The sequence below is a fragment of the Lutra lutra genome, chromosome X (assembly GCF_902655055.1).
Source record: "Lutra lutra chromosome X, mLutLut1.2, whole genome shotgun sequence".
Lineage (NCBI taxonomy): Eukaryota > Metazoa > Chordata > Mammalia > Carnivora > Mustelidae > Lutra > Lutra lutra.
This window is the reverse complement of record NC_062296.1, coordinates 68,991,906-69,016,059: the sequence shown is the minus strand read 5'-3', so window position 1 is coordinate 69,016,059 and position 24,154 is coordinate 68,991,906. Positions and strand designations below refer to the sequence as shown.

Sequence of the window (24,154 nt, the reverse complement as noted above, 5' to 3'; positions counted from 1 at the left end):
CGGGAGTGCATGTTGTCAGAAACCGGGAATTAAGGAGGGCTAGAATTGTCACTGGACAGTAAGTGGCACCCACTCAAGTGAGCAGAGAGAGGGGAATATTTGGTCAGTTTAGCAGTTGCACAGGGATTTATTTTTTGTGTTGTTGGCTGTTAAAATTTCTGGTGCAGCATGGTCATAGAGTGGTCTTTGTTTTGTTTTAATACTGTCACAGAGCATGTTTGCCCACTGTTGATGTCCTATGAAATTATGTTCAGCAGGAATGTATAGCTTAAGGCCAACTACCAGTTGTCAACACTCAGGCCTCTCATTTTCTTCCTCACATAGAAATATTCTCACTCTGCACTACCAGGTCTGCCATGCCAGTTACCAAGCTTTCCTGTCAAGAGTTCATCTGAAGAAAATTATGATCATTTGCTTTGAAAATCCAGTACAAATTAATGTTTTCTAACACCAAGTGCTCCTTCACTGCTCTTCAACAATTAAAAAAAAATACTCTTGTTGAATTTCTATTATAAGGATTATAGAAGCCATTTCTCCCTCTTCAGATACTCCTCAAGGGTATAATTTAATCACAGCATCTCTTACTCTTAATAAATGAATATATCTTACAAAGTACTTGCAAGATTGAGTCCATGTAATTAGAAAACCCACTTTCTAATCACCTCCTCTCTTCATTACCTCTATATGGCTCCGCAAATTTCAGCCCTCCCCCTCGTTCCAGAGGTTTCCCACCTTGCTGTCAATGCTAATGCTCCTGATTTCTAGAAATCTAACAACCTCTATGATACTGTCCAGTTAGCCCTTCGCTTTCTGTCTGCCATCTTCTTTTTATTTTCGTATACTAAATGGCACTTTCCCCTTATCTACGTATATTCCCATCTTTTGCTGAACTAGGAATAAGTTAACCTATTCCTCCTTGAGCTTTCCTTTTCTAATACACTCATTTACACTTACTGCCTTCATTTTTTTATCTTGAAAAATGAAAAAAAAAGATTACAGAGAAAAACAGAATACCTGTTTATTTTTACCACCAAGAATTAACAAGTATTCATATTCTTTATGTTAAAGACTTTTTAATATAAAAAATTCCTACTGGAATTGACAGTTTGCTGTCTTAAAGAAACTAACAGTTACTCTGGTTAAAAGTCAACATGTGATATAAAACCAACCAATTTCTTTTCCATAAATTCTGTTATGCTCTGATCTCTAAGTCACAAATGTCTGAAGTTCTGTTGTTCTGACTTTTGTTATTCTCCTTCTTTCTAAGACCAGTTCATTAAGTCCTGATGAATTTTTCTTTCTCACAAACTTTCACAGCAGTGCTGTCCTTTCTCTGCCATTTTTAATATCAAAGCGCAAACCTGATTTCAGGGAGAAGCTATTTCAATATACTTTTTTAAGATTTTACTTAATTATTTGAGAGAGAGTGCACATGGGCAGTGGGAAGGGTAGAGGGAGAGAGAATCCCTGCTAAGGACAGAGCCCGACACAGGGCTCCATTCCAGGACCTGAGATCATGACCTGAAACAAAATCAAGTGTCGGATGCTTAATTGACTGAGCCACCCAGGTGCCCCAATTCAGCTTTTTTTTATACTTCCAGATTTATCTTTCTCAAATACAGTGTCTATTACTTTTTTTTTAAGAAGTCAAATATACATAAAATGTACTCATATTCTTTCACTGGACCACTAAGATTCTCCAAAAGAGAATTTCTTCCTGCTACTCTGGTGCAGGAGCTCTTTGATCCACCTAGACTCAAATATTCACCATGCTCTCATGAAACATTGTTTTCCTACATTTACTTCTGTTTCCATGTTGTCTACCTTGTATAGAATTAAATCTTCATCATTCTTCTATTACTATCTACTCATCCTTAAGGCTAGTTGGCTTCTTCCACCTTGTTGACTCTGCTGATGACTATAGATCTTGTTAATGTATGACTGAATTTGTATAAGCTGTACAGTCCCTACCTATACTGTCACATAGTAACAATTGTCTGTCTGATCTATATTTTGGAGGAGGCTGATTTTCTCGGTTAAAAAATGACCATAAGGTCTCCATTCTCTCAGGTTTCGCAGTTAACACTTAAACAATTCCTTGGCTCAAACGTAGGTGTTCTATATTCCCATCAAAACTTGCCAGTGCTATCACACTTACTCAAAAGACTCAATATTTTGGAGATTTGGTTCTATAATTGTGTAAAAACTGATGTGTACATGATTTCCTCTTTATTAAGACTAAAAGAAAGCATCTTTTCAACCATGTATGATGTCTAAAAACATTGGTGTTGGGAGATAATACAAGAGATTCAAGGAATCTTCAATTGTAGGGTGGATCACAGCTCAATGGGTGGTGTGCTGAGATGCAAGAAATTCAAAATGTCTTCTTGATGGTCAGTCATCATAAGTAAATAGTAAACCTTAGAAATTCAGAAAAAAACTGTCTTGCTGGCAAAGCCTAGAGCTTATGTAGCTATAGAAAAATGACAGAAGTACAGTAAAATAAGTTATATATTCATCAGTCAAGATTAGTAAGTTACTTCTAAGAAAGGTGCTGCTTAAGCACAAATCCTTGCTAAGTGGTTACTTTCTTTATGTTTGGAATTTTATTCTCTGTTTCACATCACAGTCCCAGGAATATGAGTTTCCAAGCAGCACTGGATCCTCATCACAAAGAATTACTGCTATTTCTGCTGGCCATATCCCAGCTTGTTTAGTGATTTTTCTCCACTGAACCATAATGAATAATAAAGTGTGTTCTCTGTGCTCCTACATATCTCCACCCACCTATCTTCTGGTCCAAAACCAAAAATATAAACCTACATACACTTCTAAATATCTTATGGTGGATTTTATTTAGAATTCTATACCAGGATTATATGCTCCAATGCCAAAATCAGTCTTTCCTTAAAACTAGTCAGAAAATCACTTTCTCTTTGTAAAATAATTTAGTATCACTATAACTATTGTTTATGACTTGAGATAAAATTATTCAAACATTGTAGGGTTTTATTGTTGAGATTATTCTATTTTGAATACCTCAGTATTCAAAGAGAAAACACTATATTCTCTCCAACAAGTCAGTATATAAAATGGGAAGCAATTTACCATGAGTCAGGGAGTATGAGTCACCTGTGTATGCGAAAAAAAATGGTAAGTCTCAGTAGTTCAAAGATTTGAGCCACCTGTCAAGGATAGCATTAAGGAAGAAGCCTCAGAAACCCTTGGTCTTTACAGAATAGAGTGAAGTGTTAGGGAAGAAATTAACACTATTTCTCTAAATAGCATTTAGGAATAGTATAGAATTTACACATCCAGAAACTATTAAAAACATCCTGGGGTAACCCCTGCAGGGACAGAAGGCTTCCAGTTCACAGGAGAACAGCATGAGGACAAATTTCAAAAGAAATATAGACTCCCAGATCAGCACTGATCATTTGTCATCTAAGATATACTGTCCTGCCCAATTACATACCTTTTGTTGCCTTACCAACAATAATTTTAACTCTGTTGTATTGAGTGATGGGAGGGTGAAACTGATGACAAACATTTATCACACATTGTCATGCTAAAGTTAAGCAAATATGTGACTTCCAGGGAAAACTTAGGATCAAAGCAAGCCCAGCAAGTCAAATTTTCATTTTTACTCTTAGCTCTTTGGCAAGGAATAGACTGAAATGTACGTGTTTATGGGAATGAATTCATTTTCACATTATAGATGGTGTAGGCCTTGTCTCCCTGCACTCTCACGCTGCTGAATTTGTGTGCCTAGGGGTGACACACACCAGGGTAAGCATGGTTCTTGTGGCTGCCTTTATGTCAAATATCATGTCAGTTCAGTTTAATTACTAGCCCTGAAGAGTGGCAAGAAACCACCTTCCATTGCATAGGTTCATTTATAATTTCTCCTTAACTGTCTAAGTATGCACAGGCAGTGTTACTCAAATATGTATTTGTAAACCCAAGATTCTATTGGTGATTTTCCAACTTAACTTTATAGATCGTCTCAGCCCTTAATCTAGATCCATAATATTAACAAAGTAGAACCAAAATTCAATTTCTGAAGGCAATTTCATTATCTCTGCCCCAGAGACATTCAGTAATTAAAACCTCCATGGGAGCTAGAGATCTCACACTCTCTCCTTCGAAATTACTAATAGCCTAAGGCTTATATGCCCCTAGGTGAAAAAATATCTGATTGAAACCACACTAAACAGCCAACGTTACTATGTCATCATGTGGCCATAGTTTGGGAACATGTTTATTGTCTTGATTTCAATGACTTACCATACACATCTATCTCAGAAGGGTCCCTTCCAGGATCGTCCTCAAATCAACATAATTGAAATTCCTGAAAACACAAAAAATACAAAATCTTTAGTCATGGATTTGATTAATCAGTTAAAGTGGGAATTTTGTGTTAAGAATGGGTCATCAGGGAAAGTATGGATAGGTAAAGGAAGAAAAAAGCTTATAATAAGCAACTGAAAAAATCAAAGTTCAGGATTTTAGCTGTTTTAATGAGTATGGTCATAATTTATTTTCTCCCTTCAAACACCATATGTTCCATTGTGTAAAAGAAAGTTAAAACCATCACATAAGAGAATGCCAACCCCCTCATTCCCACCTAGGGTCAGAGACACAGGTTCTCAATCCCTTAGATGGAAACATTCTGAAGGTTTTTTCAGGTTTAAAAAACCCAGAAACTGGCAGAGAAACTGAAAAGTATTTAGACTAAATGATTTTTTTTATTGCCTCTGTGGGAGGGAGACACAAATGACTCAACTATTTTAATAAGATTTAAGATTCATTTAGAGAATCATGATTCATCTGCATTTATTTTTTTCTATCACAAAACCACTTATGATACTGTGCCCAAAGAGGAGACAGAAATGATAATAAGGATACCAGCATATAAATATACTGACTGGGAAAATTATTTTTAAAAGTTAACCATGGCATAGATTTCAGACAGTATATATTAGTCTTGGGTTGTTTTATACATACACATGTATGTATATGTATATATGTATCTATTTATAAATTTTTTTGTAGAGGTTTTCATTTTATGGCAATCACATATGTTGCTTAGCTGGAATCAAATTCATTTCTCAGCTTTCAAGATGGTAGGTTACCTCTGAAGTAAACCACAGCCTCTTATAAATAGAACCATTGTAAAATATTTTTAAAGTTGAGAAGCGAAAGTATGTTATTCCCTAATTCAGTGAGTAGACTAAAAATATACTGGGTTTAAAATTTTACTTTTTCTTTTCTTGGTTATGTCATTGGACCAAAAACACTGATTCATTAGCTGCTGGCAACTGTGGTGCCTGCAAAGTGCCACATTTAAACAGTCTGTCTCAATGTATTTATTTACAAGTGGGGACCTTGTTATGTAGATGAGATGTTCTGACAGTCCCTGATGCTTGGTGAGAGATCTTCACAGAACTTAGTTCCTTCTGGATGTGGTCATGGATACTTCGTATTTACTCAGTATCATCAAAAGGAATCTTCTTGATTCTTTCAAAAGATGGCTGAAAATGAAGGACCCCCATCCCTCCTCAAAATTTCTGTATCCTCAAAATTTCTGTGTCAGATGCATACATAGAAAACATTGTCATATTGACATAGAAAACATTGCAAATTATTCTAGCTCCAACAAACTTATAAGATAATGAAATATATATCTGTATATATATGTATTTTTAAAGATTTTATTTATTTATTTGACAGGCAGAGAGGCAGGCAGAGAGAGAGGAAGGGAAGCAGGCTCCCTGCTCAGCAGCGAGCTGGATGCCGCTTGATCCCAGGACCCAGGGATCATGACCTGAGCCGAAGGCAGAGGCTTTAAGCCACTGAGCCACCCAGGCGCCCCTAATATTAATATATATTTTATAGGCTGAGCTTTCTTTAAAGATTTTATTTGAGATACAGAGTGCACAAGCAGGGGGAGCAGCAGGACACTGAGGGAGGAGCAGGCTTTCCACTAAGCAGGGAGCCTGATGCGGGGCTCAATCCCAGGACCCTGGGATCATGACCTGAGCAGAAGGCTGATGCTTAACCGACTGAGCCACACAGGTACCCTGAGACTACGTTTTATAGGTCTGTATTTCCAACTTCTGTAATGCTTTTATCAATTTGGACACTCCTCAAAAGAAAACTTACCAAATGTGTCATAACAAACAGCAGTGTGTGTTTAAGTAAGCAGATGGTATGTTGTGCCCAGGTTGGACCTGTGTCTTCCCAATTATCAGACCGTCTCCTACCTCCTCGTGTTCTTTTAATATCCATCAAAACAGATTGCTAAGGAGCACAGCAAAGCTGGTATCTGGCAGTGAGTTCACCGAATAAAACGTGGACTGGAACAGAAATGCTAAATTACATTTCCCTTATCTTTGTTGTTCCTTCCATTGTTCTCTCTTGCTCTGCTGACCCATTCTCATCTCCTGCCTCCTGTGTCTCACATCTGCACCTCAGGCTCCTTTTGAATTCCTCCAGTCCCCTCACCACGATTTCTCAGTTTTAATTTCTCATATTCTGCCCAATTCTTAACACACATTCTTGCTCCTTTTCGACCCTACCTGGACAACATGGATGAGTGTGCCCTGGTTGTTCTGTTTTCTATTTTCCAGCTCAGAGACTTCTCAATTCTCATACTCCCTCTGAATCAGGGAGGCTGCCTTGAGTCTTGTTATACCAAGTGTAGTCTGAGGACCAACAGCACTGGCATCTCCTGGGAGCATGTGAGGCATGCAGAATCTCAGTCCTCATCCCGGAACTTTAGAATCAGAATCAGCTTTTATATGTTTTAACAAGATTCCCAAGGTGGCTCTGTGTGTGTGTTAAAGCGGGAGAAGCACTGGGCTAATTCACTGATCCCAAAATGTATTTATTTTTAGTTTCAATTTTAATTCCAGTTAGTTAACATACAGTGTTGTATCAGTTTCAGGTGTACAATATAGTGATTCAACACTTCATATAACACCTGGTGCTCATCACAAGTGCCCTCCTTAATCCCCATCACCTGTTTCATCCACCACCCCTGCCCCCCCCCCCGCCCCCCCATCCCACCTCCCCTCTGTTAACCATCAGTTCTCTAAAATTAAGAGTCTGGTTATTTATCTGTCTCTCCTGCTCTTTTTTCCTTTTACCCATTTGTTTCTTATATTCCATATAGGAGTAAAATCATATTGGATTAGTTTTTTTTCTGACTGAATTATTTTGCTTAGCATTGTACTCTCTAGCTCCATCCATGTCGTTATAAATGGTAAGAGTTTATTCTTTTTTATGGCTGAGTAGTATTCCATTGTGTGTATGTATATACCTCTTCTTTATCCATTCATAGATTGTTAGACACTTGAACTGGTTTAATAATTTGGCTATTGCAGATAATACGGTTATAAACACTGGTGGGGGGGGTCCCTTTGAATTAGTGTTTTTGTATTCTTTGGGTGAATACCTAGTAGCACAATTGCTAGGTCATAGGGTAGCTCTATTTTTAACTTTTTGAGGAACCTCCATACTGTTTTCCAGAGTGGCTGCACCAGTTTGCATTCCCACCAACAGTGTAAGAGGGTTCCCCTTTCGCCCTATCCTCACCAACACCTGTTGTTTCTTCTGTTGCTGATTTTAGCCATTTTGACGGGGTGAGGTGGTATGGCATTGTGGTTTTGATTTGCATTTCCCTGATGATCAGTGGCATTGAGCATCTTTTCATGTTGGCTGTTGACCATCTGTCTTCTTTGGAAAAATGTCTTCTGCCCATTTTTTAATTGGATTATTTGTTTTTAGGGTGTTGAGTTTTATAAGTTCTTTATCACATATGTCATTTGCAAATAGCTTCTCCCATTCTATTGGTTGCCTTTTAGTTTTCTTGTTACCTTTGCCAGGCAGAAGGTTTTATTTTGATGTAGTCTTGATAGTTTAGTTTTTGTTTCCCTTGACTCAGGAGACCTATCTAGAAAGAAATTTCTATGGCTGATGTCAAAGAAGTTTCTGCCTGTGTTTTCTTCTAGGATTTTTATGGTTTCAGGCCTCCCATTTAGGTCTTTAATCCATTTTGAGTTTACTGTGTGTATCATGTAAGAAAATGGTCCAGTTTCCTTTTTTTGCATGTAGCTTTCCAAACACCATTTGTTTAAGAAATAGTCTTTTTTTCTCATTAGATATTCTTTCATGCTTTGTCAAAGATTAATTGACCATGTAATTATGGGTTCATTTTTGGGTTTTCTATTCTGTTGAACAGATCTATGTGTCTATTTTTGTGCCGGTATCATATTGTTTTGATTACTACAGCTTTGTAATATAACTTAAAGTCCAGAACTGTGATACCCCCAGGCTTTGCTTTGTTTTCAAGATTGCTCTGGGTATTTGGGGTCTTCTGGGGTTCCATACACATTTTAGGATTGTTTATTTTAGCTCTTTGAACAATGGTGTTGGTATTTTGATAGGGGTCACATTAAATTAGATTGCTTTGGGTAGTATTGACATTCAGCAATATTTATTCTCCCGATCCACGAGCACGGAGTATCTTTCCCTCTGTTTGCATCATCTTCAATTTCTTTCATCAGTGTTTTATAGTATTCAGAGTAAAAGTCTTTTACTTCTTTGGTAAGACACATTCCTAGGTATCTTATTATTTTTATTGCATTTGTAAATGGGATTGTTTTCTTAATTTCTCTTTCTACTGCTTCATTATTGGTGTATAGAAAGGCAACAGATTTCTGTATATTAATTTTGCATCCTGTGATGTTACTGAGTTCATTTTTCTGTTCTAGTAGTTTTTGGTGGATTCTTTATGGATTTCTGTGTATTCTATCATGTATCTGCAAATAGTGAAAGTTTGACTTCCTTTTTGACAATTTGGATGCCTTTTATTTCTTTTTCTTGTCTGATTTCTTATAGCTAGAATTTGCAGTACTATGTTGAATAAAAGTGGTGAGAGTGGACATCCTGACCTTAGAGGAAAAGCTCTCATTGAGGATGATTTGACCTGTGGGTTTTTCATAGATGGCCTTTATTATGTTGAGGTGCATTCCCTCTAAACCTACTTTGTTGAGGGTTTTTATCATAAATGAATGTTGTACTTTGTCAAATGCTTTTTCTGCATCTATTGAAATGATCATATGGTTCTGGTCCTTTCTTTTGTTAATGAGAATCTCTGCAGAGCTTTAAAACAGATATGCAAGTCCCACACCTGAGATTCTGTTTTAATTGGTCAGGACAGTAGGAATTTCAGAAGACCCAGATGATTCTAATGTGCATCCAAGAGTAGGAATTAATGTCTCTTTTATCCCTTTCGGTACCAGTGCATTTTTTTCAATGGATAGAATGGAAGCGAGTTAGAAATTGTTCTTTAAAAGCAGCAGAGGAAATTGCTTTCATGGGAGGCAGGAGCAATAGCTGATTCTATCTGTGCCCAATTCTACTGCTAGTATCCTAACATTCTGCAAAGGTTAGGGTGCTCCCAGGACCATTACTTGGGAGTTGTTATAAATGAAGAATCTTGAATCTCACCCCACACTCTGAGAATCAGAACAGGACGTTTAACAAGCTTTCCAGGTGATGTTCACGTACATTAAAGTCCCGAGGCTCACTACTCTAGGAGGCTCTGTTCCCTTGGTAATTTCTCTGTGACAAATAAAGGGTACAACAAATCATCCCCATTATAAAGACTTTAGAAGTGAAGAGGTGAAAGAGAGAAGAAGCTGATCCAAGGTGAATCATTGGTAAAAAATGCTTAATATAGCCTTGAAAATAAATTTCAGAATATACCCACAACCAACGTTAATTTCACATCTGTCAAGGAAGTATTTATGTAGCAAAAATAAGTAAAAAATGATAATTACTATTTTATGCAGCATTTATTTTTCCTTTCTTTTGGTGGCTTATGTATTCATGATCCAGAGCTCTACAGCTCTGCATCAGTGGTTCTCAAATGGGAGCAATTTGCTCCCCCTGAGACATTTGGCATTTTGGTTGTCACACCTGTGGAGGGTGTGCGCAGGCGGCAGCAAAAGGGTAGAGGATAGGTATATATACTGCTACCAGGGATACATTCTACAATATTCAGGAAAGAACCTCAAAACAAAAAGTATCTGGCTCTAGACGTCAGTAATATCACTGAGGCTGAGAAACCACACTCTGCCGCATTTATCAGTTGAGGGTGATACACGCACACACACGTGTGCATATATATATGTGTGTGTATATATAATCTCTTGAAGAGGCAGGATCTCACTTGTAAAAGTGGAGTAAAGCAGTTAAAAAATTCCTCTGGAAAGGGCGCCTGGGTGGCTCAGTGGGTTAAGCCGCTGCTTTCAGCTCAGGTCATGATCTCAGGGTCCTGGGATCGGGTCCCGCATCAGGCTCTCTGCTCAACAGGGAGCCTGCTTCCCTCTCTCTCTGCCTGCCTCTCTGTCTACTTGTGATCTCTCTCTGTCAAATAAATAAAAATCTTTAAAAAAAATTTCCTCTGGAAAAACTCCATTATGAGAAACTCAATGATCAGGATAATAAAATAACAGAGTGATCTCAAGATGTGCAAGTTGGTATGAATGCATATGTAGCCCTGGGGTGTAAAGTTCATTTTCTTAGTGCATACATTAAACACTGCTGATTGGCATAGTAAAAGTAGTCCAGGAACAGCTCACTGTCTGCCTTTTCATTCTCATTAGTGTTAAGAGTGTCAAAACCCAGTAACCACTAAGAAAGCACCCTTGTGCTGGGTGGCTTTGAATGGGGAGCTCCACAGAGGTCAGTTCCCCCCCTTTAATCACTTGTGAGATTAATGCAATTTGTAAAATACATAATTGTGAAACCTTCAGAGATATTGTCCTGGTTGTGCCCGTTGTTGTCATTTCATATGATCTTGTTTAGTCTGTTAAGAGTTGCTGCCTTTCTGCTGAGGAAAACCAGTGTTGCAGTGTGGACACATCAGCCAGCCTTGGACATTGATAGGATTCCTTATATAGAAGTGGGGTATCTTCATTGTCAGCACCAGGACACTGTAGTGAGGTGCATAATAGTGGCAGAGGTAGTTCTTGAGAATATGAATGCTGGGGAAAGGAAGAGGTCTGGCACCAGAGATCTGGCGGGCTGATGGTGTTGACCTCCTTAGTTTCTCTGCTTTATACCGAGGCTTGCTCTAGGTCCATTATCTCCAAAGTTCAGAACATACATTTTAGGGGTGTTCAAGGTGACCCTGTGGTCTGCTGAAGGAAAATATTAGACCTTCCAGTAACAGTCTTGTATCTAAAAATGGAAACAATGATTGAGGTTTGCTAACAGTTGAGATATAACGTTCACACTTGGTTTGACTACCAGATGTTCTAGTGTTATACGGCATCTTGAGGAAAACCTGCACTGGTTCCTTTGCTCTCAATCTACTACAATGTAGTATGGTTTAAATGTGCTCAGGTATGTGACTTGACCATCTAAAATGGAAGACTCTTCACAAGACAGTTGATTGGAATGGGGTATGAGCATAATACCTCCCCCACCCCGCCACCCACTAAGACTTACTGGTAAACTCTTGATAAAGCACAAAAAAGTAGTTGAAACTAGATACTTTTTCTTTCACAAAGTGGCCTAAGTTAATTTGCTCACCTTTTCAGGGACAACCATTGATAGTTAGTAATTGGTACCTTGCAGACATTTAAAGACACACAGAGTCACATGTAATCTGTCACTTAAGTGTTTTTTTTTTTTTTTAAAGAGTGAGGCAGTAGTCTTGAAAATAACTCATGCTATGTAGAGAATATTATATAAAAAGTTGAGGGGGCTTCCCCCCCATTTCTGGGTAGAATTTTTGCTGGAAAAAGTGTGTGTCACATATGGAAACTCTGAGGTATGGTTACTATAAAAACTAGACTTTTATTTTCTAAATTAGTTTAAAAATCTCCCATATGAAGAGTTTTAGTAGAATTTGAATGCCTTCCACAAAAATCTTTTGTTCTCCCATAGAGGTTTGCTGGTTAACTCCTGACAAAGCACAAAAAAGTATAGTTGAAATTAGACCTGTGCTTTAAAAAAAAAAAAAAAGGCATCATGCTGGTATTCTCAGAATTGACCAGTGACTATCCTCACAAATATTTAAAGACACAAACACATTCATATTTGATCTGTCACTTATTATAAAGTTCACCCTGTTAGTGTTATTTCTGTGACTTTTTACCTTATTCATACAGTTGTCCAAATGTCACCACAATCTAATTTCAGAACATTTATGGAAATGGAATGTTCCAAAAGGAAACCCATACAGGCCTATTATCAGTGACTTCCTATTCCCACCTACCTCTAGCCCTTGACAACATGGCTATAAAGGGCCACATACTGAAAAGAAGAAAAAAATGACCTATTTCACATAGGGAATGGTTTCTCCTGAAATATAAAACTGTGACTCAACTAAGATAATCCAGAACTTTCACATTATAAACTATGCCCAGTCTTAAAGTTCCCCACTTCACAAGGACAACCTTAAAGTCACCAAACCCAAACTCTAAACTCCTATAAATATTCTCTTCTAACTTCTCTTCTGAGATAAGACTAAGACTTTCTTGAATTTTATGATGAGTCTAATAAACTTAGCCTTGCTTGATCCACAGGTGTTCTCCATTACTGCAATGGGTCTAATAGATTTAGCTCTGAGTAGGCAACAGATGTTTCTCTTGGACTCTTGGAATCCACATTTGTCAGTCTCTTAGTCTCTCAGTTGGAATTCTTGAACAAAAATCAAGATAGCTCCAGTTCTTGCTTATGGATCATGGAAAATATTCACACCTTCTTTCCCTTGTCAAACTCTTAGAGTACAGGCTGAGTCCAGGATAGTCACTTTTCCCTTGCTTTGCCACCAGAACTTGAAATTTATATGGAACCAGAAAAGACCCTGAGTAGCTAGAGGAATGTTGAAAAAGAAATCCTAACTTGTGTTCCTGTCTTTTCTTCATGGTTTCCTACCCAATGGTGATACTGTAGTCCACTATCACTTGACAACCTCAAGGAACATATATGAGGATCTTCACTCCCTTAAAACCCTCTCTTTTTTTTTTTTTTTTTGCAGAGAACTATTACTTTATTTTTTTAAATCATTTTTTAAAATTTATTTTCAGCATAACAGTATTCATTGTTTTTTGTACCACACCCAGTGCTCCATGCAATCCGTGCCCTCTCTAATACCCACCACCTGGTTTCCTCCAACCTCACATCCCCCCACCTCTTCAAACCCTTCAGATTGTTCTTCAGAGTCCATAGTCTCTCATTGTTCACCTCCCCTTCCAATTTCCCCCAACTCCCTTCTCCTAACTCCCCATGTCCTTCATGCCATTTGTTATGCTCCACAAATAAGTGAAACCATATGATAATTGACTCTCTCTGCTTGACTTATTTCACTCAGCATAATCTCTTCCAGTCCCGTCCATGTTGCTACAAAAGTTGGGTATTCATCCTTTCTGATGGAGGCATAATACTCCACAGTGTATATGGACCACATCTTCCTTATCCATTCATCCACTGAAGGGCATCTTGGTTCTTTCCACAGTTTGGCGACCGTGGCCATTGCTGCTATAAACATTGGGGTATAGATGGCCCTTCTTTTCACTATATCTGTATCTTTGGGGTAAATACCCAGTAGTGCAATGGCAGGGTCATAAGGAAGTTCTATTTTTAATTTCTTGAGGAATCTCCACACTGTTCTCCAAAGTGGCTGCACCAACTTGCCTTCCCACCAACAGTGTAAGAGGGTTCGCCTTTCTCCACATCCTCTCCAACACATGTTGTTTCCTGTCTTGCTAATTTTGGCCATTCTAACTGGTGTAAGGTGGTATCTCAATGTGGTTTTAATTTGAATCTCCCTGATGGCTAGTGATGGTGAACATTTTTTCATGTGTCTGATAGCCATTTGTATGTCTTCATTGGAGAAGTGTCTGTTCATATCTTCTGCCCATTTTTTGATATGATTATCTATTTTGTGTGTGTTGAGTAAAACCCTCTCTTTAAGCTGGAGGTAGGATCCAGCCATCCACACTTTGAATTAGTAGAGAGGCAGTGGGCAAGACTACAGCATGACAACGGCTTACTCCAAAGAAATCTCCTCACAAATCTACTTTTTAAAATGTGCTCAACTTTCTGATACTCTTAGTGCATTTTAAGGTTTGAAAAATTAGCAACTGGACAGCTATATGCAAAAGAATGAAACTAGAACACTTTCTTACAACATACACAAAAATAAACTCAGAATGCATTAGAGACCTGAAACCATAAAATTCCTAGAAGAAATCATAGACCAGAATCTCTTTAACACAGGGACCATACCACAATAGAAAGCTTTTACATAGCAAAGGAAGCCATCAACAACAACAAAAAAAGCCCACTGAATGGGAGATGATATTTGCAAATATATCAAAAAATCATAAGAAACCTGTACAACTGAATACTAAATAACCAAATAATCTGATTAAAAATGAGCAAAAAAGAGAGGAGGAGCAGGAGACCTAAATTTCGTCAGGTCCCAGGAATTCAGCTAGTTAGTTATCAAACCATTCTGAATACCTACAAGCTCAACAGGAGATTGAGGAAAAGAATAGCAGCAATTCTAAGAACAGAAAAGTGACCACTTTCTGGAAGGTAGGATGTGCAGAGAAGTGAATCTGAGGCAAAAAGAAGACAGACCACAGAGGGAGGGAGCCTCTATCAGCTGGCTACCAGCAAGTAAGAGAATACTGTGGAGCACAGTATCAGAATGTTTAGAAGTCCAATCCATGGAGTGCTCCAGTGGCTAAGTGAGGGGTGGAATCCTTGCTGGGTCAGTGTGGTCTCAGGACTCTCAGGGTCACGGAAACACTGGGGGGTACCTGAGTGTGGCAGAGCTCCCAGATATCAAAGCACGGAAGCCAGCTGCAAAAACGGACCCAAGGAGTGGGATTTCAGCTCAGGGTGGCCATAAACCATGATTTGAAGCAAAGTTGGGCCACTACTCTTTGAGCAGGGACCCCATAAGTGGCAGATCTGGGGAGACCCCCCCCCCTCCTCCACCGGGAGGATCAGCATGGGAGAGCACTGCAAGAATCTGCTGGGTTTGGAGACTCCAAATGGGGCCATGTGCGAGAGAGAGAAATGCTCAGTCACAGGCCAGTGAGCATAGCTGGATAGTGGCTGGAGACCGGGGAGAGATGCATGATAGATTGCTTTTCTCTGAGGACTCACTGAAGAAGGGGCTCCTGAGCTCTCCATTCCTCCGGTGTAGAGCTTGGGAGGCCACCATCTTCATTCTCATCCTCCAAAGCTATACGGGAAGCGTTCAGGGAACAAAAGCTACCAAGAGCCAAACCAGATAGTATAGCCTGGCCCCTGGCAAGGGTGGTGCAGTTCTGCCTCTGGCAAAGACAGTTGAGAATCACTGCAGCAGACCCCTCCCCCAGAAGATCAGCAAGAACATCCAGCTAAGACCAGGTGTACAGATCGATGAGAAATGCAAAACTTCAGAGCTAGGGGAATTCAGCATATAGAATTCATGGCTATTTTCCCATGACTTTTCAGTCTTTCAAAGTTAAATTTTTTAAATTTTTTTTTTCAAATTTTTCCTCTTTCCTATTTTAACTTATTTTATCAATACCTTTTAAAAATCTTTTTAAAAATTTTATTGTTATAGTCAAAGGAAAGGGAACATACATAGCAATATTATATAGGAAGGTATATAGCAATACAAGACTTTCTCAAGAAACAAGAAAGGTCTCAAGTACACAACCTAACCCTACACCTAAGGGAGCTGGAGAAAGAACCACAAAGAAAGCCTAAACCCAGCAGGAGAAGAGAAATAAAAAGGATCAGAGGAGAAATCAATGAAATAGAAACAATGAAGTAGAACAAATCAACGAAACTAGGAGCTGGTTCTTTGAAAGAATAAGATCAATAAACCCCTGGCCAGACTTATCAAAAAGAAAAGAGAACGGACCCAAATAAACAAAATCATGAATGAAAGAAGAAGATCACAACCAACACCAAAGAAATACAATGAGCAACGATACGCCAGCAAATTAGACAATCTGAAAGAAATGGATGCATTCCTAGAGATGTATAAACTACCAAAACAACCAGGAAGAAACAGAACAGACCTATAACCAGTAAGGAGATTGAAGCAGTCAACAAAAATCTCCCAACAAACAAGAGCCCAGGGCCCGACGCCTTCCCAGGGGAATTCTACCAAACATTTAAAGACAAATTAATACCTATTCTCCTGAAACTGTTCCAAAAATAGAAATGGAAGGAAAACTTCCAAACTCATTTAATGAAGCCAGCATTACCTTGATCCCAAAACCAGACAAAGACCCCATCAAAAAAAGGATTACAGAGCAATATCCCTGATGAACATGGATGCAAAAATTCTCACCAAAGTACTAACCAATAGGATCCAACAGTACCTTAAAAGGATTATTCACCAAGACCAAGTAGAATTTATTCCTGGGCTGCAAGGCTGGTTCAACATCCAAAAATCAATCAGTGTGATACAATACATTAATAAAAGAAAGAACAAGAACCATATGATACTCTTGATAGATGCTGAAAAAGCATTTGACACAGTCCAGCATCCTTTCTTGACCAAAACTTTTCAATGTGTAGGGATAGAGGGTACATACCTCAATATCATAAAATCCAACTATGAAAAACCCACATCAAATATCATTCCCAATGGGGAAAAACTGAGAGATTTCCCCCTAAGGTCAGGAACATGGCAAGGCTGTCCACTATCACCACTGATATTCAACGTAGTTCTAGAAGTCCTAGCCTCAACAATCAGACAACAAAAAGAAATAAAAGGTATCCGAATTGGCAAAGAAAAAGTCAAACTCTCACTCTTTGGAGATAATCTGATACTTTATGTGGAAAACCTAAAAGACTGCACTCCAAAACTGCTAGAACTCATACAGAAATTCAGTAAAGTATCAGGATATAAAATCAATGCACAGAAATTGGTTGCATTTGTATTCACCAACAAAAAGAAGAAAGAGAAATTCAGGAGTCGATTCCATTTACAATTGTACCCCAAAACCATAAGATGTGGGGTCCTTGCTCAAAGATACCGTAAGATACCAAAGAGGCACAGAATCTGTACTAGAAAACTGTAGAGTACTCATGAAAGAAATTGAAGAAGACACAAAGAAATGTAAAAACTTTCTATGCTCATGGATTGGAAGAACAAATATTGTGAAAATGTCTCTGCTACCTAGAGCAATCCACACATGTAATGCAATCCCCATCAATATACCATCAAAGAAGTGGAATGAATAATCCTAAAATTTATATGGAACCAGAAAAGACCCTGAATAGCTAGAGGAAGGTTGAAAAAGAAATCCTAAGTTGGTGGCATCACAATTCCAGACTTCAAGCTCCATTACAAACCTGTAATCATCAACACAGTATGGTATTGGCACAAAAACAGACACATAGATCCATGGAACAGAATAGATATCCCAGAAATGGACCCTCACCTCTATAGTCAACTAATCTTCCACAAAGTAGGAAAGAATGTCCAATGGAAAAAAGACAATCTCTCTTCAACAAATGGTGTTGGGATAATTGGACAGCCACATGCAGAAGAATGAAACTGGATGATTTCCTTACACCACATACAAATATAGACTCAAAACGGATGAAAGACCTCAATGTGAGACAGGAATCCATCAAAATCCTTGAGGAGAACACAGGCAGCAACCTCTTTGACCTCAGCAGCAGCAACATCTTCCTAGGAACATTGCCAAAGGCAAGGGAAGCAAGGGCAAAAATAAACTACTGGGACATCAAGATCAAAAGCTTTTGCACAGCAAAGGAAACAGTCAACAAAACCAAAAGACAACTGACAGAATGGGAGCAGGTATTTGCAAATGACATATCAGATAAAGGGCTAGTATCCAAAATCTATAAAGAACTTCTCAAACTCAACACACAAAGAACAATCAATCCAGTAAAGAAATGGGCAGAGGACATGAACAGACATTTCTGCAAAGAAGACATCCAGATGGCCAACAGACACATGAAAAAGTGCTCCACATCACTAGGCATCAGGGAAATACAAATCAAAACCACAATGAGATATCACCTCACACCAGTCAGAATGGCTAAAATGAACAAGTCAAGAAATGACAGATGCTGGTGAGGATGTGGAGAAAGGGGAACCCTCCTACACTGTTGGTGGGAATGCAAGCTGGTGCAACCACTCTGGAAAGCAGCATGAAGGTTCCTCAAAATGTTGAAAATAGAACTACCCTATGACCCAGCAATTGCATTACTGGATATTTACCCTAAAGATACAAATGTAGTGATCCAAAGGGGCATGTGCACCTGAATGTTTATAGCAGCAATGTCCACAATAGCTGAACTATGGAAAGAGCCTAGATGTCCATTCCCAGATGAATGGATAAAGTGGTGTGTGTGTATGTACGTATATACATATACATATATATGTATATATATACATGTGTATACATGTATATGTATACGTATATACATATACATATGTACATATATACATATATATACACATATGTATATATATACACGTGTATACATGTATATGTATACGTATATACATATATATACATGTATACACGTGTATATATATACATATATATGTATATGTATATACGTACATACACACACACTTTATCCATTCATCTGTGGATGGACATCTATATACATATACACATATGTATATATGTACATACACACACACACACACACACACAGTGGAATAGTATCCAGCCATCAAAAAACCCCCCAAATCTTGCCATTTGCAGCAACGTGGATGGAATTAGAGGGTATTAAGATAAGTGAAATAAGTCAGAGAAAGGCAATTATCATTGATATGAGGAATTTGAGAAACAAGACAGAGGATCATAGGGGAAGGGAGGGAAAAATGAAACAAGACAAAACCAGAGAGGGAGACAAACCATAAGAGACTCTTAATCTTAGGAAACAAACTAAGGGTTGCTGGAGGGGAAGGGGGTGGGTGGGATGGGGTGGCTGGGTAATGGAAACTGGGGAGGGTATGTGCTATGGTGAGTGCTGTGAATTGTCTAAGACTGATGAATCTGAGATCTGTACCCCTGAAACATAATGCATTATATGTTAATAAAAAATTTAAAAATTTAAAGAATGAGCAAAAGATATGATAAAGATATCTTCTTTCTCCAAAGAAGACATACACATGGCCAACAGACACATGAAAAGATGCTCAACATCACTAATTATCAGGGAAATGCAATGGCTAAAATCAACAACAGAAGAAACAACAGGTATTGGCAAGGATGTGGAGAGAGGGGGACTCCTGTGCACTGGTGGTGGGAATGCAAGCTGGTGCAGCCACTCTGGATAAGAGTATGGAGGTTCCTCAAAAAATTAAAAATAGAATACCATAGGATCCAGTAACTCCCAATACTGGGTATTTACCCAAAGAATATTGCAGAATGATTTACAAGAGCCAGAATATGCAAGCAACCCAACTGTCCAGTGATAGATGAATGGATAAAGATGTGATGTATATATAGCTTACAGTATTGCTCAGACATAAAGAATGAAATCTTGCCACTTGAAATATGGATGGAGCTGAAGTATATTATGCTAAAGGAACTAAGTCAGTCATAGTAAGTAACATATGATTTCATTTATATGTGGAATTTAAGAACCAAAAAAGGAGACAAGAAAACAGATTCTTAACCATAGAGGAAAACTGGTGCTTACTAGAAGAGGTTGGCGGGGTGGGTAAAACAGGTGCAGGGATTTAAGAGTATACTTATTGTGATGAGCACTGAGTAATGTATAGAATATTTGAATGCCTATGTTATATACCTGAAACTAATATAACACTGTATGTTAATTATACTGGAAATAGAAGAAAAGAACAGAACCAAAAGAATTAAGAAAGAAAAAAGTCTACGGCCATACCACCCTGAACGCGCCCGATCTCGTCTGATCTCGGAAGCTAAGCAGGGTTGGGCCTGGTTAGTACTTGGATGGGAGAATTAAGAAAGAAAAAAAAGGATAGATCCCTCAGAAGGTTGTTGTGAGTTGTTAATTTGGTTTTGGAAGTAAAGGTCTTAGTGTATTAAGAAAAAAAAATAGAAAACATAGAAAATGTAGCATGGGGAAAAAATAAATTTTTGTTGAATATTTCCAATGAGTGCTAACAGGAAAATAGGCAACCACTGTGTGTGGAGGGAGTGTATGTGTGTGTTTGGTTGGGGGGGGACCTAAGGGGGGTGGAGAGGGAATTGAATAAAGACAAAGAGCATGCATGAGTTTCTTATACACAGATTACTAGAGCTTAGGGTATAACTAATAGTTTGGATGATAAAATTTAGCAATCATGTTCAAAGGATCTCTTGTACAATAAGGAAGAATTACCTTAAAATGGAAGTGCAAACACCCAACCCAACCAACCAGCAAAACAAACAAACTCCCCTTAGTTTCAGTTGCCTAAGAGAGCAATATAAGTCAAGTATAATTTGGCAACTGAGAAACTCTTAGGCTGCTATCATAGTAATATATAATATAAATTAGATAAGCTTTGTTGAATCTATCCTGGCATTAGGATTAGGATAGTGATTCACTAGGAGAATGTTGAATAGAGTTTTATTTATATTACCAAGAGTCTTTCATGTTATCACTGTACAGGAGTACATAGTTAATGTGTTTGTGCCATTATTGAGTCAAGAAAACCATCTTTATATACAATTTGACTTGTCCAAATATGTTAAAATATTATGTAGACATTTTTCAGAAAATGCATAACACAGATCCTAAGTTGTGACCCAAAGTGTGTATTTTCTTACTCATCTTAAACTCAATACCTTATTCATGTTTAAAAGTATATTTTTAAATATTAATATTCCTGTTTTCTGATTATTCAAAGACAACTATTATCTCTCATTAGTAAAAACAAAAACGTCTAGTCCATTTACAGAAGAAAATAACCATTAAGCCAAGAAAGGGATTATCTTTCATTTTGTTTTATTGTATTTTAGAAGCAGTATGAAATTGGAGGGCATGGTTTGGTAGGTGCTAACACCATGCAAACCTGAACATCCTATTATGGGAACTAGCAAGCAGCTGTAGTTGCCGCTTTTAACTATATAAACTTATGAGGAGTTGTTTTCATCTATTTTTCATGGTAGTTAAATGTGCTTTCATTATTTTGTTGAGCTGGTTTCCTAATTTCATAGGCACAGGGTGATGGTCACCAATGACTATTGGATGATATGTTAAAAAAATGGAAATAATAGAAACAAGATTTGAAAAGTATGAAGAATAGGAAAATTGAGGGTGAGAAGTCTAAACTCATGATAATAGTATCAAAAATAATAACTGTATTAGTTTTGAGCAACTGTTACTTCCAGACACAAAGCCCAACTTTGGCCTTCCTTTCATATTTTGGTAAGCATAATCTCATTAAATGTTGCCTATACTGTCGCCCCAACACAAGGATCCTGTGTTTACAGGAGTATAAATTATCCTGGATGCTTTTTTAGACAAAAGGAAGTAATAGGCCATTTTTTAAAAACTCTGTGTTATAGACAGATCTAATACTGATAAAAATGAAAGAATAACTAGTCACCACTGAAATGTCTAAAAGCTAAATTTACCAATAAATAAATGATTATAAAAGCTGATTATAAAATCGACAAGTGATTAAAAATCAACTGTTAGAAGTAGCTTCCTAAATCACAGGGCTTAGGAGAAATTACCTACGTGTACCCAGCGAATGGCAGAAAAACATTTCCCATCCTTGCTGCTTTGGTGCGTTCACTGATGTGTAACATGAAGTTGGAAATGGGTAAGTGACCCAATAGCGTGTAAGGCAGCCTCGCGATGTACAAGGATCACTGAACAAAAAGTCGAGAGTCCTTGATCCTTACTGGATATTTGAGGAAGTTATTTCTCCAGTTTGAGCCTTAGTCTTCTTATTCATAAAGGAGTTTGAATAAATGATGTTAGAGGTCTGTTTTAGTTCCAAAATACTACCCTGACAAGATAAATAATTTTTCTTTTACACTTTGCATTCAGATGCTACACAATTTGAAATCTTAATTTCTCTATTACAGAATTTTGGCCTATCCAAAGATGGGAGCGATTAACATGTGGAATGGATTAAATGTTCTAGACTTGCTTTTCATGCAGTCTTGAAACTGGCAGCAGTATGTGCTCCTGAAACATAGGTGAGAAGGGATCCCCCGACACACACACATACCTCTCTGTACCTTCATTCTCCCTCTCATCCATGATTATTTCCAGCAACCAGAAGCCAGTCTCAGCATATATACCAGTCATGACCTCATATGCTTTCTATTTGTATACCATTACACTGCCAAGAGTCCACAATGAAACAAGTCAGCAAGAATATCCTAAATGCCTTCTGTAAGCTCAGTCTGTGTCAGAAGATAGGAAAGACAAATATGTCAACAGTACTTCCTCTTCAGAGCTTAAATATAACCTAAGAGTCCTATAAATCTGATTCCAAGGTTCTTCTTTATCTGGGACCCCACCCCAACTCTGCTAGCCTCTGACGAACACAAACGTGCCAAAGTCTCTGAAGACCACAGTAGACCCTGTGCACAGGAGAAACAATGCTCTTATCTCATCGAGGCACTGTGGGCGCTTTGCAGCCACACTGTGTTGGATTGTTGGCTTGAGATAGTGGCACAGATCAGTATCTTATCCCCTGGAGCTGAAAGCTATGCAGCCGGAAGAAGCAGGAGCCCACAACTCAGACTTCTAAATCAAAGGTCTGTCACTGGTTGGAGCACGTTCACACATAATAAAATCACCATTTAATGCTGTGCCGTCACTGATAAACAGAATACTGCTTCTGCCTGACCAGGCAAGACTGTGGGTAGAAACTGCTATTATTCACGGACTAGCTTATTGGAGGTAGACAGTAACACAATGATGCTGTGTATGGAGACAAACTGAGAGGCGGTTTTTCCACTTTCCCTGGTAGATCCTTTTTAACATAAGCCCTTGAAAAAAAATGAGTGGAACCCTTGCATAACATTGTATGTTCATCTCATCTTAAATCAAATAGATTTCTTCATCAGCACAGTAGAAAATGACAGCTGATGAATTGCGGGTCCAGTTTGGAAATACTAATTTCACTCACCTTCCACCCACTAATTTAAATGTTTCTCCATTTGTTATTGTATGCCTTCAATTTTAGTGAGATTTACTCCACAGACTCAAATTCAGAAGCCCCAATCAAGAATTGAGAATTATTTTATAACATTTTAGGAAATGGTTATTTGAGGCATGATACATGGTTTATAATTGGGGGTTTTCAGCTTATAATTGCATCTGGACAGGCACATAAAATATCTGACAATAAAAATAAAACTTGTTCATGCAAGTGTCACCTGCAAATTTTGTGAAAATAGCATTAGAGAGCAGCAAAACTAGACAGAGATGGAAGGTATTTTGTACTGTCAATTAATATAGAAATGGCCACCTGCCTTTTGTTTCACTAATCTTGAAGAAATCTAAAACCTTCAGCATTCATCAAATGATACCTTCACTGTGGCTTCATTAAGGTCTTGGGTATCAAAATGTATGACAGTCAAAATTGTGAGCACCATTTTGTGGGGGTCATATTTTCAGAATCTTCTTAGTTGTACTTACTACATGAAAACATTTATATACCATTAGAAAAATCCACTATTCGGCATGCTTCTATTAGACATTCTGTGTCATAATGTGATCATTTTAAAAGATAGTATTCAATCTCAAGTATTTTACAACTATGTAACTAGCTCTTTGTTTCCTAATAAGTTCCTTTTTCAAAAGAACTTTCTTTTATGTCCTTTAAATTAAAAGCTGCACAGCTAGCAAATAGTCCAAACCTCAAGGAACAATGATGTGGAAAAATGAATTTATAGCAAATCACCCAAAACCTGCAGAATTGGATCAATGTACAGGCGGATGGTAACACTTGACCTCCTTCCAGTTTCCTTTTCATCATGACAAGGGCTTGGTAATTCTCTGCTAAAGTGTGCTGAGCCATGTTGGCAAATATTATCATTGATGTTTCCATCTGGTTTATTGTGTAACATAGAGTTTCTTTCAAACTAAAAGCAAGATCCTCTTGGCTGTAGCTGTAGAATTCATATTTCTCATT

The 24,154-nt window shown here is 38.0% G+C and overlaps 1 long non-coding RNA gene across 1 annotated transcript in view; it reads left to right on the top strand.

Annotated features, from left to right (window-relative positions):
• Positions 1 to 23,130, top strand: part of LOC125092296 (uncharacterized) — a 124,238-nt gene extending 101,108 nt beyond the window's left edge. Inside the window, exon 3 of the long non-coding RNA XR_007124864.1 lies at positions 22,092 to 23,130. This is a non-coding gene — a long non-coding RNA (uncharacterized LOC125092296). The remainder of the gene's footprint in view (positions 1 to 22,091) is intronic.
• The last annotated feature ends 1,024 nt before the right edge of the window (positions 23,131 to 24,154 follow it).